The sequence below is a fragment of the Nomia melanderi genome, chromosome 1 (genome assembly GCF_051020985.1).
Source record: "Nomia melanderi isolate GNS246 chromosome 1, iyNomMela1, whole genome shotgun sequence".
In the NCBI taxonomy this organism is placed as follows: Eukaryota; Metazoa; Arthropoda; class Insecta; order Hymenoptera; family Halictidae; genus Nomia; species Nomia melanderi.
This window is the reverse complement of record NC_134999.1, coordinates 12681017-12696185: the sequence shown is the minus strand read 5'-3', so window position 1 is coordinate 12696185 and position 15169 is coordinate 12681017. Positions and strand designations below refer to the sequence as shown.

The following is a 15169-nucleotide window of genomic DNA, read 5'->3' as shown; positions in this document are numbered from 1 at the left end:
ATCGACGAGATTCCAATTTGTAATTAGCTCTTTAATTAGTAAAAAACAGTTTAATTATAGCGTCAGGATAAGATGATTTTGATAAATGATATTTTTCGCTAACTAATAATTGAAAAGCTACAAAATATTAAAAATATTACGTTCAGATTACATTATTTCGTTTTTGGACATAATGACTTATAATAAATTCATGAATTTATCAACGTTTAATGATAGTAATAATATAAATACTCTTTCAAGGGTCATATGAAAAATTGGTACTTTTGAAAAGATGTTTAAACGTTTATATTGTATTACTCTATTCCATAAGCATTCGCAACTTGATTGATTGCATTATGAGTAAAAACAAACAGTAGCAAGACGTATGTATGTCCGTGAAACGATAGAAATCAGTAGAATGAGTTGCACCGAGCTTACCAGTATTGAAAGAAGTTCCTGTTACGTACATATGTGCAGCAGACGTGTTTAATTCAGGAAAATCTTTGTAATTAAGTGGACGTTGTGATCTTAGTATTCATACTTATAATTGCATTCGAAAAGCACACGCCACAGTCGACGAGAATATTTCACTGCATATAGCGTCAATGTATTCACCTAGGTTTCTATATATATATAAGCGGAGTAAGTAGAAAATATTATGAAACGCAAACGTCAACATAGATAATACTGTTTTTATTTCACTTTCAGCGAAATCAATCCCCGATAAGATGAAGCCGATACTTCTTTCATTCTATTTTTTACAACTTAATCCCTGAAAATGTAAGTTTACGTAAATTTCCACGACTCGTCGTGATAAAATTAAAAACTATAATCATTACAAACGTATGAAAATGACGCTACGTCAACAATGTCACATACAGTACTGTAATGATTGACTGGTTTCTTCGGCTAGAAGGTTAATATTAAACACAGTTAATATCGCTCTTCAAGGATACATTCATATTAATTTCAACACTTCGACTGCCAAGTGAACATCCATCAAAACTCGAATCTAGTCGGAATAGTTTACTTAATGAAGCAGACACTATCTTTCCTGTATCTCATACATCAAATGAAATTCAATTCGTTCGATACATTATCACGAGAATGAATGTCTATACGTAAAAAGTAGTGTCTTTGGAATTTGGATGACGTTGCAGTCAAAGCGTTGTTTCAAATGTACATAAAATGAGAGTTAATGGCTTAATTAAGCCATTTTAAAAGAAACTGTTTATATTCTGCAGCAATTACATGATTATATTTGTTGTTGGCCGCTATTTTCGATATCTAGTTGCTAATGATGCAAATAAAGTTCCAGTAATTACATTCCCCGGAAACATTCGATTTCTCTTCGCAATATGGATATTCATTAAATGTTATATATTCATTAAGTGAACATTTGTTTCAATTGCATTACAATTGCCATTGTAACTACACGCCGCGACGGCACAAACTATAGCGCGTCAAACGATACGCGACGCCTCATTTCTATGTCACACCGACGCGTTACAATAGCTTTCGCGTCGCGCGTAGCGAATTTGCAGTTGCATTTCGGATTTCTCGCACGCTACGCGTTACATAATCAAAATTGCCTTAACCTTGTATCAATCTTGGCTGCGTCTTAGAATGTAAACCGCGTTTCTGCTATCCAGGAAATCATCGAAACTGATGTACGAGATTTATATTTATCGATCCTCAGGCTACACTGTGCGATCATTTCAAAATCAACGCTGCAAATATTAATTGATTCACCGTGAACACTAATCAGTATACAATATCGTACATTTCTTTTCACTGGTTCCTACATTATTCCTCTTTTATATAAACACGTATGATTTTATGAAGAACGGTATATAGATTTTTACACGTTGCACCGTGCAGCGTACAAATAAAATGTAAAATAAGACATAAAATCGAATAGATGCTATAAAAAAATGCACAAGAAAACATAAAATAAAGTATAAGAGAAAATGTAAAATAAAATACACAAAGTGTAAAAATATTAAACAAAAGAAACCTAATGAATATAATTCGTTAACACAACTGCAATTCACTTTTATTTCCCTTTCAATTTCAATCTGCGAAATTTCAATGAATAGTGATCAATTACTTATATGTGATAATTCTTTTACATCCTCTCAATATAATCCAAACCTATAAAATACAATCTTCCACTTCCTATCACCCACAATTTCCATCACAGTCTCCCAATATTTCCAAACTTCCATCAGACCCGACCCGCCATTTTGTCGGGCTCGAAAAAGAGGTTAGAAATCTCGCGTGGCTCCAACGAAAATAGTACTTAACAACGTGTATGGCGCGTTTATGTTTTTCTTTCTACCGGGTGAAAAGATTCGCAATAAAGCACAGTGGTTAACGTTTTACCAACAAGTTTGTCAGTTTCACGGAACGATTTTAAACGATCGACCTTTGTCTGGAGGCAGTAAATCCCACCGGTATCGTGGCCATAAAGGATGACACGAGTACTGTTTCGTTTTGTTTCGTTTTCTACTCTTTTTTCCGTCCTCCCCGCCTACACAACCACGTCCTGATACCGAACGAGATTTATATTGCATTTTTTCGTCAAGGTTTTCCGATCGGTGGTACACGGTTTCGGCGTTGCATCGTTGCGCGAAACAGAGCGAGCGAGAGAGAGAGAGAGAGAGAGAGAGAGAGAGAGAGAGAGAGAGAGAGGGGACGCTTCGTTTTCAGCTAAATTTTTCGAATGAAATTCCACGGAGACACCTTTGTTCCCCGGCCAACCATTGCCTTTAATTGCTGTTAATAAACGCTGCGTTTAACGGCCGCCTTTAATCAAATTTCAGGTACGAATATTTTTTTTATTTTCAACTGGACTAGTTTTTCGGTGATGAGTATTCGGTGATAGTTCTGTAACGATTAAGCATATTTTGTTTGCATGGTATTGTAAACAGGTATAATAATTTTGCTGCTTGAGGATTAATTCTATTTTTTAATTTAATTTTCGTTTTGTTTCTCATATGTGAGAGTGCTTCGAGTTTAGTGTAGGGACATTGTTTGCAGATATTCTTTCATTATCTTGATATACTACTGCAGTTTGTTTCAATGGAATAGGGTGAATTTTCGACGACTGTCCACCGATCTAATTTGTACGGTTTTTTTTGTAAAGCGTCATTTGTGTCATCCATATCTTTAGGAAAATTGTTTGGATATATATAGGATATTCATTTTCAGAGTGTAATAAGCTGAGTTATAGTTAATGTAATTATTCTTGTCAGCTGTTACATATTGTACGTATAAAATTTTGTTTGAATGTGGAAACACAGTTTTGCACAAATAATTATAGTAGGTAAAAAGAGAAGTTATAGTCCGAGTAAAATTTTGTTTGAATGTGGAAACACAGTTTTGCACAAATAATTATAGTAGGTAAAAAGAGAAGTTATAGTCCGAGTAAAATTTTGTTTGAATGTGGAAACACAGTTTTGCACAAATAATTATAGTAGGTAAAAAGAGAAGTTATAGTCCGAGTAAAATTTTGTTTGAATGTGGAAACACAGTTTTGCACAAATAATTATGGTAGGTAAAAAGAGAAGTTATAGTCCGACTAAAATTTTGATGCAGCTTTGCAAAAGCAAGTTTTGTTGATACACGAGCGAAATTTTGTTGATGTTAAACTTCGTGCAAGTCCAAGTTAAATTTTATTGAAATCCGAGGAAAACTTTATTGAAAGCTGCATGTTATCGTGTTGTACTCGGATACGTCCATTATTATATAGTTGGATGAAATCTGCACTGTACAGTCACATAAAAACGAATAATTTCAAACATTCGTTGCAACCACAAAAAAGGTATCATGCTTTTTACTGCCATTTCAAATATAAAAATCAATTCAAATATAATCAAAATTCCACCGAAAATAATAAACTCGAATTAATAAACAGAAATTCAAATGAATACAAAACTAAATTACCTGTTAAACATTAAAATGAATACTGTAATAAATACTAAAATAAGTATCCAATTAAATTGCACAACGAATACCAAACGAGATTGGCCAATAAACAAGAAAATAATAAATCACCAGAAAAGTACCCAAGTAAATACTAAAATAAATTTCCAAATAAAATCCTCTCATTTATTCCCAACAGAAAGAGACTCGTTCCTCCAACTTCCACCAAGAGGTCACGAAAATTTAAGCACCCGGTATTTCTCCCCCAGTTAGATTCCCGTTATAATAAAGTATCCCGACAATGCTCAGGGAAGCTGCTTAACCCCTTGCAATACAGTATTGTGTCTATTCGAAAGAAGAATTTCAATCGATAGTTAATAAAACTGAAACGTGCGAAGACGAAAATTTATGTGGATCTATAAACAGAAATATAGTATCTAAAATATACTTAAGAATGAATACAAGGTAAAAATATAAATACATGGTAAACTCGTAATCTATGTAGTGCAATCTTTGAGCGTGCTGAACGGTGGTTATTATTCATTAATTGTTGAAATAAAAATCATTTTGTATAGCAGGGACTACTAAGCAATAACTTAAAAAATAGGAGTGATACAAAAGAATACTTCAGACAAAAGTTGTAAGGTATAGAGCTGAACATATGGTGTTTATATTTTTGTTTACATTACAGGGATATTATGAAGTTTTTTCAATGACAATGGATATTTTACGTTTCGATTTCAACGTTATATAAATAGAGAAACGGTATTTATTTGCACAGAATGTTTATTTTAAACGAAAATCATTTTGTACACCAGTGACTATTTAGCAATACACTGATAACCATCACCTCTCATTGTGTGAATAGTCGAATTTTTGGATTTTGTCCATAGGCGCTGTGTGCCGGCTCATTCCGCGCTTTCCGCGTGGTGAAGGAATAAATAAAAGCTGGCCGGAACACGACACCCTCGTTCGCGAGAATTACTCGGTCGAGGGTGTACTATCGATTACGGGCGACGTATTTAGTCCTCTTTCTTTTTATTCTCCTCGAACAACCCGCGAGACACAACCCTCTCCCGCTCTTATCTGCGAGTCATTGCGGCGCGGCGGCAGCAGTGAAAGCGTTAATTGCAAATAAAATCTTTCGCCCGTTATTTCGTCCCGCGCGGAATCTTCCTGGTACAATGAAGACGCAATAAGCTTCGTTTACCTTTTACGGGTTCCCTTCGCACTCGGTAATTAAACGATTCGCTTTATCGTTCGTTTTAATGTTTACGGTTCGTCGGAAGTTGTCTTCTTCAGTTTGATGTTGCGACTATATTGTCCCGTTCGCTTTGTTCTACTGCGAGTTCCGATAACATCGATGCTATTAATTATAAATTTGAAGAGAAAGAAAATTTATATTTAGAGTAGAATTTTTTAAAATTCATTTTGAAATTAAATTTCAAATGTAATCTCCGTGTAGTATCAAACATTGTTTAGAAATAACTAGTAAGGAAAAATATAATTCTATAACACTTTTGAACATATACCTATATAGTATCGAAGGTTGTTTAGAAACAACTTGTAAGAAAAAATATAATATTTATTAAACACTTAATTAAAATCTTCAACATAAGTATCGTATAATATAAAAGAAATTAAGTATGGAAGTCTTATTCAATATTATACCTACCTGAGAATATTATTTACAATTGTAAATTTAATTAAATTTAAAGTTTTAAATTTATATTGAACTTAGAATATTTATTACAATTAATCAAACACTTATACAGAATCTTATAATTAATCGCAATTATTTGCCACCGATATATTATTATCAGTAACGAAAATTCAAAATTCAAATAAACCTAAATTTATCACTACCGATAGAATCACATAACTAAGCTCTATTACTCATCATCGAAACATTAGAATCCCTGACAAACGTTCAAACGTGAAATAAATCTGAATTTATCATTACCTATAAAATCCTACAATCAATCATTAACACGTTGACTGTCACGAGAATTTCTAGTGTTTTGAACAGTTATGCTTCATTCTTTAATAACAAAGGCAAATGATATTGAAAATAATTATTAATGATTTATTACAGTAGTCATATTACGCTATGATCTATCTACTTATGTTACTAAATATTTTTATTTAAAATTAAGTTTTCTTATTGTAATTGTTCTTCAGCAATTTGGAAGCTCTGATCATCGGTGACCATCATGGCAGTCACCGTGTTAATATTCATCATCGATACATTAGAATCACCAATAAACGTTCAAAATTCAAGTAAATCTGAACGAGCAGACGTTAATTTCTTCGAACGCCTATTCGCGACGCACCGATCAGCTAACCGTCGCGCCGCAGTACAGACGAGCGAAATAAAAATGTGGAACAGGTGAGCCCCGACAAATAGCCGGGAAACACTAATTCCAGGTGTCACGCGAAACAGTATCGCCGCTGCCGATACGATCTTATTTGCTAAATAGAATTTTCCTGCTCGCGACTCGCTCGCAAGGCAAGGCCTGTAAACAAATTCGTTCCGCCGCGCCGCGTCACGATATCGGTAACCAATGTCACCACTTTCCACCGGTCGCCTAATGTTTCCATATATACTAACCGCGACCGATTCCCGACAGACATTCATGTTTTGTGATATCTGCGGCGCGTTATCGGTCTCGCGTCCGGTTCGAAGCAACTATTCGCGAATTTCCTTTTAACCGGTCAATTATGTTCGATAATTATACACGTTATCTTACCATTCAAAATAACACTAATCTGTTTAGCGATTAATTATTAATTTTCTCAAATAAATATTATTCTTCTTCATTTTGGTTTATATAGTTTTTTTTAGTTTTTCACTTGTACACATGTATATATATATATATGTTGTATATATGTTCATTTGCTACGCGTTCGATGTGTATGCTCGTTATTGGTTGATTTCATGTATATTTAATATATAATGAATTAATTTATGTCATTTTGAATGTTTCGCGATTTCGTTCAGAATCAATGTTCGTTTTATCCTAAATGTTTAAAGAATGCTTTATTAGCTTTCGAGTGAACACATGGGAGAAATTATTTTAGGATCCAATTCGTAAAACTTGGAAACAGAAACGGCATGAATATCTAAGAAACATTGAATATCGATACTTCAACATTAACTATGTAATCAATTCGGGTATCTTCCCTTTGCAATCTGAATTAAACACGACAGCGATTTAGTAACAAAGATAAACAGAAATTCCGCCATGCACAACTCATCCAAGCATCCCTGCATACTCCCATCGAATTATAAATCTATAAATACTGAATAGAAGAGTTTCATATTCCTAGACAATTTTATTACACAGATAGTATCGTCCGACCGCGAGAACCTTGCAATTAATAATGAGAATACTAAAATATTAAAAAGAAAGGGGGAAATATTAAAGAAGTTCACCGCATTTTGTACAAAATTGAGTTTTATTTACAAATTACCTAGATCTTCTATAATCGGTGCCATTTTTTGTCAGATCGCTGTTTGCGACTTTATTTACACTCTTCACCGTAGTTTAAAGACATATAAATTTTTGCATTATCATTGATCAGTGTATAAATATTTATTCATTCCTTCGTATTTTCATGCAAGTTTCATAGAAAAAAATCCATATCTTCCGTTTTGCAAGCTTTTCATTTTAGGTGATCCATATGAAATGCCGGTATGCGTCGATATCAGTCAAAAGGTTAAACATCCAAACTAGAAGTCGCCATTATGGCGGCATTCGACCGCAAAGGGTGAAAACAGAATCTGCAATGGTAGATCGGTTGCTCTTCGAAACCCGTCGATGCAGCGAAATTTTTCTCAGCGAAAAATCGACCGGTAGCGTGTTTCCGCGTGCAAGCGCTAATAAAACGAACTTCATTCAATTCGAATCCGCTTTGGCGAAATTGAACCGCTGATCGAAGCCCCGATTTTCCTCTCCTCCGTTCGCAGATAATGCCGTTCTTCAACGTGTTCCCCAGGACCGGGATTGAATCGAGCCTTTTTTGTCATCGTTACGCTTGCATCATTTATTTCGTCGCACAAAGGAAACAATAAACAGGGGGATCAACGGGCGCGGAAAGGGGGAAAAAGACGCCGTTCAGCGGGCACGGTGAAAGACGCCGATAATAAACACAGAATACTGTGAATTATATAATCGCCCGGGAAACGGGAATTGACCAGGATTCGTCGGGTCGCTGGGAAACGAGTTCTTTGTCAGCATCGAAACACGGGAAATAATTAGACCGGGGATTTTTGCGAGAACCTTGTCGTTTTTCGCATGTCTGGATTACTTTTATACGAACCAGAAAAATTCGCGTGTGCCGCGGAGCTTCGGAACGCGGAAAATAATGTTACTTGCAATTAGTCCTGCGCGTTTCTTTGTACCCTGGAGTCTAAAGGTAATAAGGCAATTTTTCTCAGTAGTGGTGTAAATTATAATCATTGTATCCTGTGTTTTTATGTTTGAATCCGTGAATAAATGGAAAGTAAATTGGATTCAGTAAAGTGAGACAGTAATTTTACTGGTTTCAGTAGTTCATTGATATATAGTTTTGAGAGAATTTAAATAAATTGTAAATGACTGTGAATAATTTTAATTTATATTTATTATAAATTTATTACCAGTCCTCGTGTGTTATTCATTATTTTTTATTCATATGCATTCGATAAATATGCGAATACAATGAAAGTAAGAAGTTGAAGTTACATTTTGATTAAATTACGTTGTTGCACTGACATACAAAAGCATAAAAGTCAGTCTGCAGTTATGATAGACAACAATTATTAGACACTTTACCATTGGAATTTTCTAAAGTGTTCAATAGTTATGTTATAATGAAAATATTTACGTTATGTTTATATTTATGCTGTATACAATGAATATTCATTTGGCTAATGATAATAAACGAATAAATATTTAGATAGATAAGCAGCATTTATTTGTTTATAGAAGCTTCTATTATATCTATATATTGTTATTAACAGGGAATGAAATTTCGAATGAATTTCCATTTTCCTAAATTAACCCCCGAAGTCGTGCATTTACATGGACATTTGCATAAACATTTGCAGCACTACCGAATCTTCGTGTTTCGGCGATATCGATCGGCCTTAATTAAATACTCGAGCGAACAGAAATCCGGCTGAATATATTTCACCATGTCCAATGATATATACAGAGCTCTTCTTTGTTTATAACTTCGGATATTTATTCAAAATCATATTTCTGCAGATTAATTCGCGAAAGAGGGAACGGCGGAGAAATTAATACTTTGAGATAAATGTTTTACTTGATAAAAATAAAATTAAATAAAAATGTTATTAAACCGTAGAAATATTTATAACGCAACAATCTCTGCTCGTTCGAATAAACCATAAATTCGCGATATCCACAGTCTAATTATGACACACGCGCGCGTTCGTACATATACACCGGCGTACAGTAACTGGAAAACATGTTTCGCGTTCCACTGTCTCTTCTTTTCAAATAAAATATTTCATACAACTGAACGTCCCTAAAGTATCTCAATTTTTTACAATTCGATCATACTTCTGATACATTTTTAAAATCAAACATTTTCCAAAATGGACTGATACACAAAAGCTCAATTTCGCTTCGCAATGTGCCTGTACCAACAAATTTTCTCATTTCTTCTAATACAGCTCACGAATCAATTTACAAATACATATTATTATTAAAATACATACCATTGAATGAAATATAATTTAATGAAACCTCATTCAATTAAGTTTTTGAAACAACAGAAATGAAACAACGAATACTCACTGACAAATCCAAAATACCTATTCAACTCACTAAACATCAGTCATCAACCCACAAAGTCTATAGTATTAATCCTCATAAAATTATTATATTAACATTAACCAAATACATAATAATTGAGAATACTAATTTAGTAGGAAATTATATATCCTGTCAACACTTCGTTACGAATTTGACGATGATACTATCATTAGCAACGTTCATCAGGATTATCGCTCCGGTGATAGCTTCCAATAAATAATAAACAAAGAAACCGCTACGCTCTGGTTTGTATCACTCGATCTCCGTGTACAACCGCGTTTGCGGAGAAAGGGTAAACGATGAAAACTCACGGTATCCCTAACGAACTTGCAGGTGTCGGTGCAACTACCCCTGAAACTATTCCGATACACTGACCAGCAACGTCACGGGGAAAACCGATTCAACCCGGCTTGAATTCACCGTGCACCGACCTCGAAACCCATCGTTGCGATCTCATCCTCCCACTTACCGACACCGAAACCGAATTCCTCCGCGGACAACTGAATCGTTGACCAGAACTCGATCATATTTCAGCTTGAAACTGCCTCTAAAACTCGTCGTTACTGCTTTAACCCCTTCTACTATAATACCGAGTCAGACTCGCGATGAAAATTTTCAACCGATTTCGACAAACCTAAATGTTATTCACTTGTATTTAATATCAATGAAATATTATACGTTTATTATGAATATTTAACCTTTATAGTAAGCGTGAGCGGAGTATACGCATCTAATTCTTTTCTGTTTCTTCTAAATTGTTCGTTATTATGTAATTTTATTCGGCACAGTTGCGAAAGAAATTCCTTTCTCAATAATCGATACAAGTACTTCGTTCTTAAGAATTTATTCAGCAAACGAAACAAATTCTAAATATATTTTATGTCAATGTTTGCTCTCAAGTATAATAATTGATATTTTCATTAATAGTTGAATTTGAATTCAAAGGAATTCAGTAATATTTATTTCATCCTTGAAAACTTGATTAACCTAGATTATTTCCAGTTTCTTCAGACGTTCATTGTAATATTCAAGTGAAACTATTTATTTTCAATACCATTTTGAATATTCAATGCTTTTAACACTAGAACTACTGAGCATTTAAACTGATTTTCGAAAATTTGTTTATACAAAGTATCAAAGTGGATTTATTAAGATTTGAATTGGTTGAAATTTCAGCTTAGGTATTATTTAACCAGTTAACTGTGGAATTTAGTTGGAAATACCTCTCGTTTTGCGCGCAATAAAATCGAAAAATGGAGCGTGTATTCGTCGAACGCAGGACGAATGCACGTAGAGTATATTTTAATGAAAGATCAAAGCGAAACAAAGAAGAATTACATGGTTTATGTGAAAAAATAAAGAATTCATCGCCGAAAGAATTAGTATCATGTCAAGCTTTACGATGAAGTGTATATTCGTCAAACACAGTTAACTGGTTAATCAGCTTCTGTAGTAATTTCTCAAAGAGACATTCGCACTTTTTCAGTAACCGAGAAAATAAAAATCAGGGAATGGGTCATTTTGAACAGATGTCCTGCTTACGATACTTAGTTTTGTTGCAATTTTATAGATACAGTTATTGTAAAGGAAATTGTAGTATTACAAGTTGAATTAAATTTACTTATGAAAATAAGACAATTATTTTAGTTACGTCATGACAGATTTGTAAAATAATGTACAAAATCAATTTTCACGCGGAGAGCACGTGCAGGCTAGATTCGTCATTTCCTCTCAAGGGAAAGCCTTTATCGTGCAAAGGAAAGGTCCAAAAACGCTCTGGTCGGGAACTTTTGAACGCCACTGTGTATATACCATTCGGGACGAAAGGATTCAAGGAAAAAGTAAATTTATTCGCATCTGAGGAAATCACGCACACGTGACAGCGGCCATCAAAATGTTAATCGAGGGCTCGATCGACCCCAAACGCGCGGGAGTCAAGAGATTCAACGGCCCCACCCCCTCGTCGGCGGAACAATTGATTGCTGAAAGTAGTTCCAGAAGTGCCTCTCGCAAACGAAAATTGTCCTAGTTAAAGAACTTTAATGATCGATTAATCCCAGCGATTAAACGAACCATTTTAATCTGGAAATCACAGGAACCAGAAAAGGAAAGAATAAAGACATTTTGAACAGCGAAGAGTTTATAAGACCTGAAACGCCACAAAGGTTGAGTGAATAATGCACGCGGAATTATTAATTAGCCGTAAGAAGATTATAGTATTAATTAAAACATTAATTATCAGCACAAAGCCACGGAAAATCAATACGATACTCTATTGTGGTTGGAAAAAGTAGACTGGAAATTGTGAATGAAATTATTTTGCATGTATCGGATAAACAACAAGTTTGCAGGATGATGCTAATAATATTTTTTACGTTACTCGTACAATTTCTTGTTTCGTGAAATGTGTGTCGCTTGTCAAACAAATAGAGGTAGAAGGTGACAAAGGGAAATCACGTAACTAAGAATAAATAGTAACAATGTGTAGCATGCGGGTTGAGATTCGAAATATCCTTGTTGCAATTTTAGAACCAGCGATGCCAAGTACTGCTAACTCAAGTGTCAATTGCGAGTCAAAGGAGCTAACAATATTCCAACGGTGGGCTTTAAATATGTTTTTATTGCGTTCGTCATCGATTAACCGGGCAATTAGAACTGCATTAAGATTTCAAATGCATTCGTTGACTATTTGCAATTTGCTGCCATTAATAATGCATAGATGACTAATGTTCTTTGGATAATTACTTTCTCGCAAGGGAGATCAATAGAGTTCTTTATTGTTTCATGAAACACGATCGTATTATTCATAGCACCCCTTTATAATGGTAATTACGAGATATCAAGTAGACGTTTAAAATGCAAATATTAGAATCATACTGTGTTTTCTGTTATATATTTTGGAAGCATTGTTATTATAAAGCGTTCAAATACACATCATTTGAATCATTCACGCAACAACTTGACTCGAGTATCCAAGCTCGTTCGAATCACGATTCGCGTTACGACGCCCATAAACATAAACAGGCCACTAAATACACGAAAACCAGCATAAATATAATTTGAATCCTTCGCGCAACAACTGGATTCGAGGAGCGAAGCTTGTCCTCATCATGATTCACGTTACGACGTCTACAAACATAAACACGCCACTAAATAAACGAAAACCAGCAGAAATGTAGAACAGTCTGTACATATTTGCTAATGCAAAGTGTAAGGCTCAGGGGTCGACGACATTTGCAAATGAATAAAAAATTTCATGAAAATTGAGCTGATCAAAATTCTGTCGATCAGTTGTGAATTCAATTTTTCAATGTTATTGCAGAATTTTATATTTAAGAAATAACTAACGCTAGACCGGAAAGTAAACGACACAATTACTGACATTGGAAGATGTAATAATTTTTAATTGATAGTCAGTAACTTGTAAACAGATTAGTAAACAATCAATAATAGACCGAGTATTAATTGTATAGACTAGGTCAATTTGGCAACTAATCATGCTGACAATGTATAATACATCAATTAGATCAATGAAATCTGAAAATCGTCTCTAAAAGGACAAAATTGAATTCAATTATACTAGAATGAACCTATTTAACCGCACCTGCTCACAATAGAAATGCGATCTGCACGCGTCTGAATAAAATACTATCATTCCTCAATCGGAGCAGTTAAATCCGCAGATTATCCTCTATGAAATAAAATCGTACACAATTATACCAGAATAAACCTACGCATTTTGACTTATTCACAATACAAAAGCACAACCTACAAATGTCTGAGTATAACACGATTATCCCTCAATCAAATGAACAAAACGTGAAAACCATCTCGCATTGAACAAAATGAAAATACTAAATTAATCCTTAAAATTCACTTAAAATATGCAGACAATGAGAAATACGATTTGCGCGCCTTGATGAAACACGATCATCCCTCAATTGCAACAATTAAATCCAAAAACCGTCTCATATCAAATAAGATCAAAATATTTATACCAAACTAAATTTATTTACCCACGACACTCAATAGAAAAACTAGATAAATCAGTTTAATTTTACCCAGTTTTTACCATCTATTTAATATAATTTCACATAAACATTTCAAACTACAAGTTTTGGTCTCAGTGAGGTTAGGTCATTTGACCAATGAAGTATATCTCCAAACAAGTAAATAGTATCAAAATAATCTATACCCAAGGAAATCCTCAAAAAGTTTACCTAAAAACTACAAAGCACGTTTTCATTAACCCCTTGCCGTATTATTTACTTCTGCCTCTAAGTTCCTACATCGCCTTACTATCAACAATTTGAAAGAAGTCTAACAAAAAATTTTCTATTCCACTGTAGCAAATTGTTAATACCAAAACAATTTTTTTACTTTGATCCATGCGCAATGAACAACATTGGCTTTCATTAAATTAATCTAGACACCTTCATCACGAGTGTCACTCGTAATTACATGGCAAGGGGTTAAATCACTGTCAACCCCCAGCCGAAATGATGAACCCCAAAAGATTCTGTCTCAAGAGAATCGGACAGAACCACTTACCCGAGGGTCTCCGCGTGAAATCCCAGGGCGCGAGCGTACTTTTCACACACTTTTCACGAGCACTGTCCCCCACAGGCACTGGTTCCCAGCCGGGTAGCACAATCACTGACCACCGAGGACACTGGACGCCGTCTCATTTCACCGCACTCGCCGCGCCGGACACTCGACCGACCGTATCATCATCATCCCCTAAGTGACACCCTTCAGCTCAGCCTACCTGCCGCCCGCCCACTCAGCCCCGAGACTCTCGGATCACTTGTGCAGGAAACACCTGTTCGATGAACCACGGGATGCCACGCGTTAGCAGCCGACGGGGGGTTGAATCTCGAAGGAGTTGAAGCGAGATTCGCGAGGCCCTATATTCGAACGGAAGAAGACGAGGACACTTTTGTTTCCTCGATGCGCGTTGGTGTGCGTTCGCAGGTGAACAACGAGGGCTAGCTAGTTAGCTCGGTCCTCCCACGGGGTGAAACGTTCACAATGACAGACGAGAAAGTGACGGAACGGGATACTAACGGACGCTCGACGAGGTACTAATCGACAGAACTCGCTCGCACCGTGGCGGGTCGACCGCGACTGAATCGAGCTAAGTCGGCTCGGAACGCGTCGGGTTTGAATGAGACTGGCCGCGCGCGGGAGCGAGAGAGAGAGATGGAGAGGGTGGCACAGAGTGGGAGAGCGAGACCGAGGGAGAGGTTGGGTAGACACTCGCGGCCGGAATTGGAGGGGTGCAGGGTGGCAAAGGTGGGGAGACAACGCGAGATACGAGAACGAGTGATAGCGGTAAAGGGGAAGTGGGAACTCGAGGTGGAGAAGAGTTTTCGAGATGGGAGGATTGTTTTGGGGGTTGTTAGATAAGGTTAAGGGGTGTTTTCTTTTATAGACTT

At 35.6% G+C, this 15169-nt stretch overlaps 1 protein-coding gene across 5 annotated transcripts in view; it reads right to left on the bottom strand.

The window, feature by feature from the left end:
* LOC116427594 (octopamine receptor beta-2R) overlaps positions 1–14893 on the bottom strand; it is a 95402-nt gene extending 80509 nt beyond the window's left edge. For all 5 annotated transcript variants that reach the window (XR_012999805.1, XM_031978119.2, XM_031978117.2 and 2 more), the window contains exon 1: positions 14283–14893. The gene's annotated coding sequence lies outside the window, so the exon portion shown is untranslated. The remainder of the gene's footprint in view (positions 1–14282) is intronic.
* Positions 14894–15169: the final 276 nt, after the last annotated feature.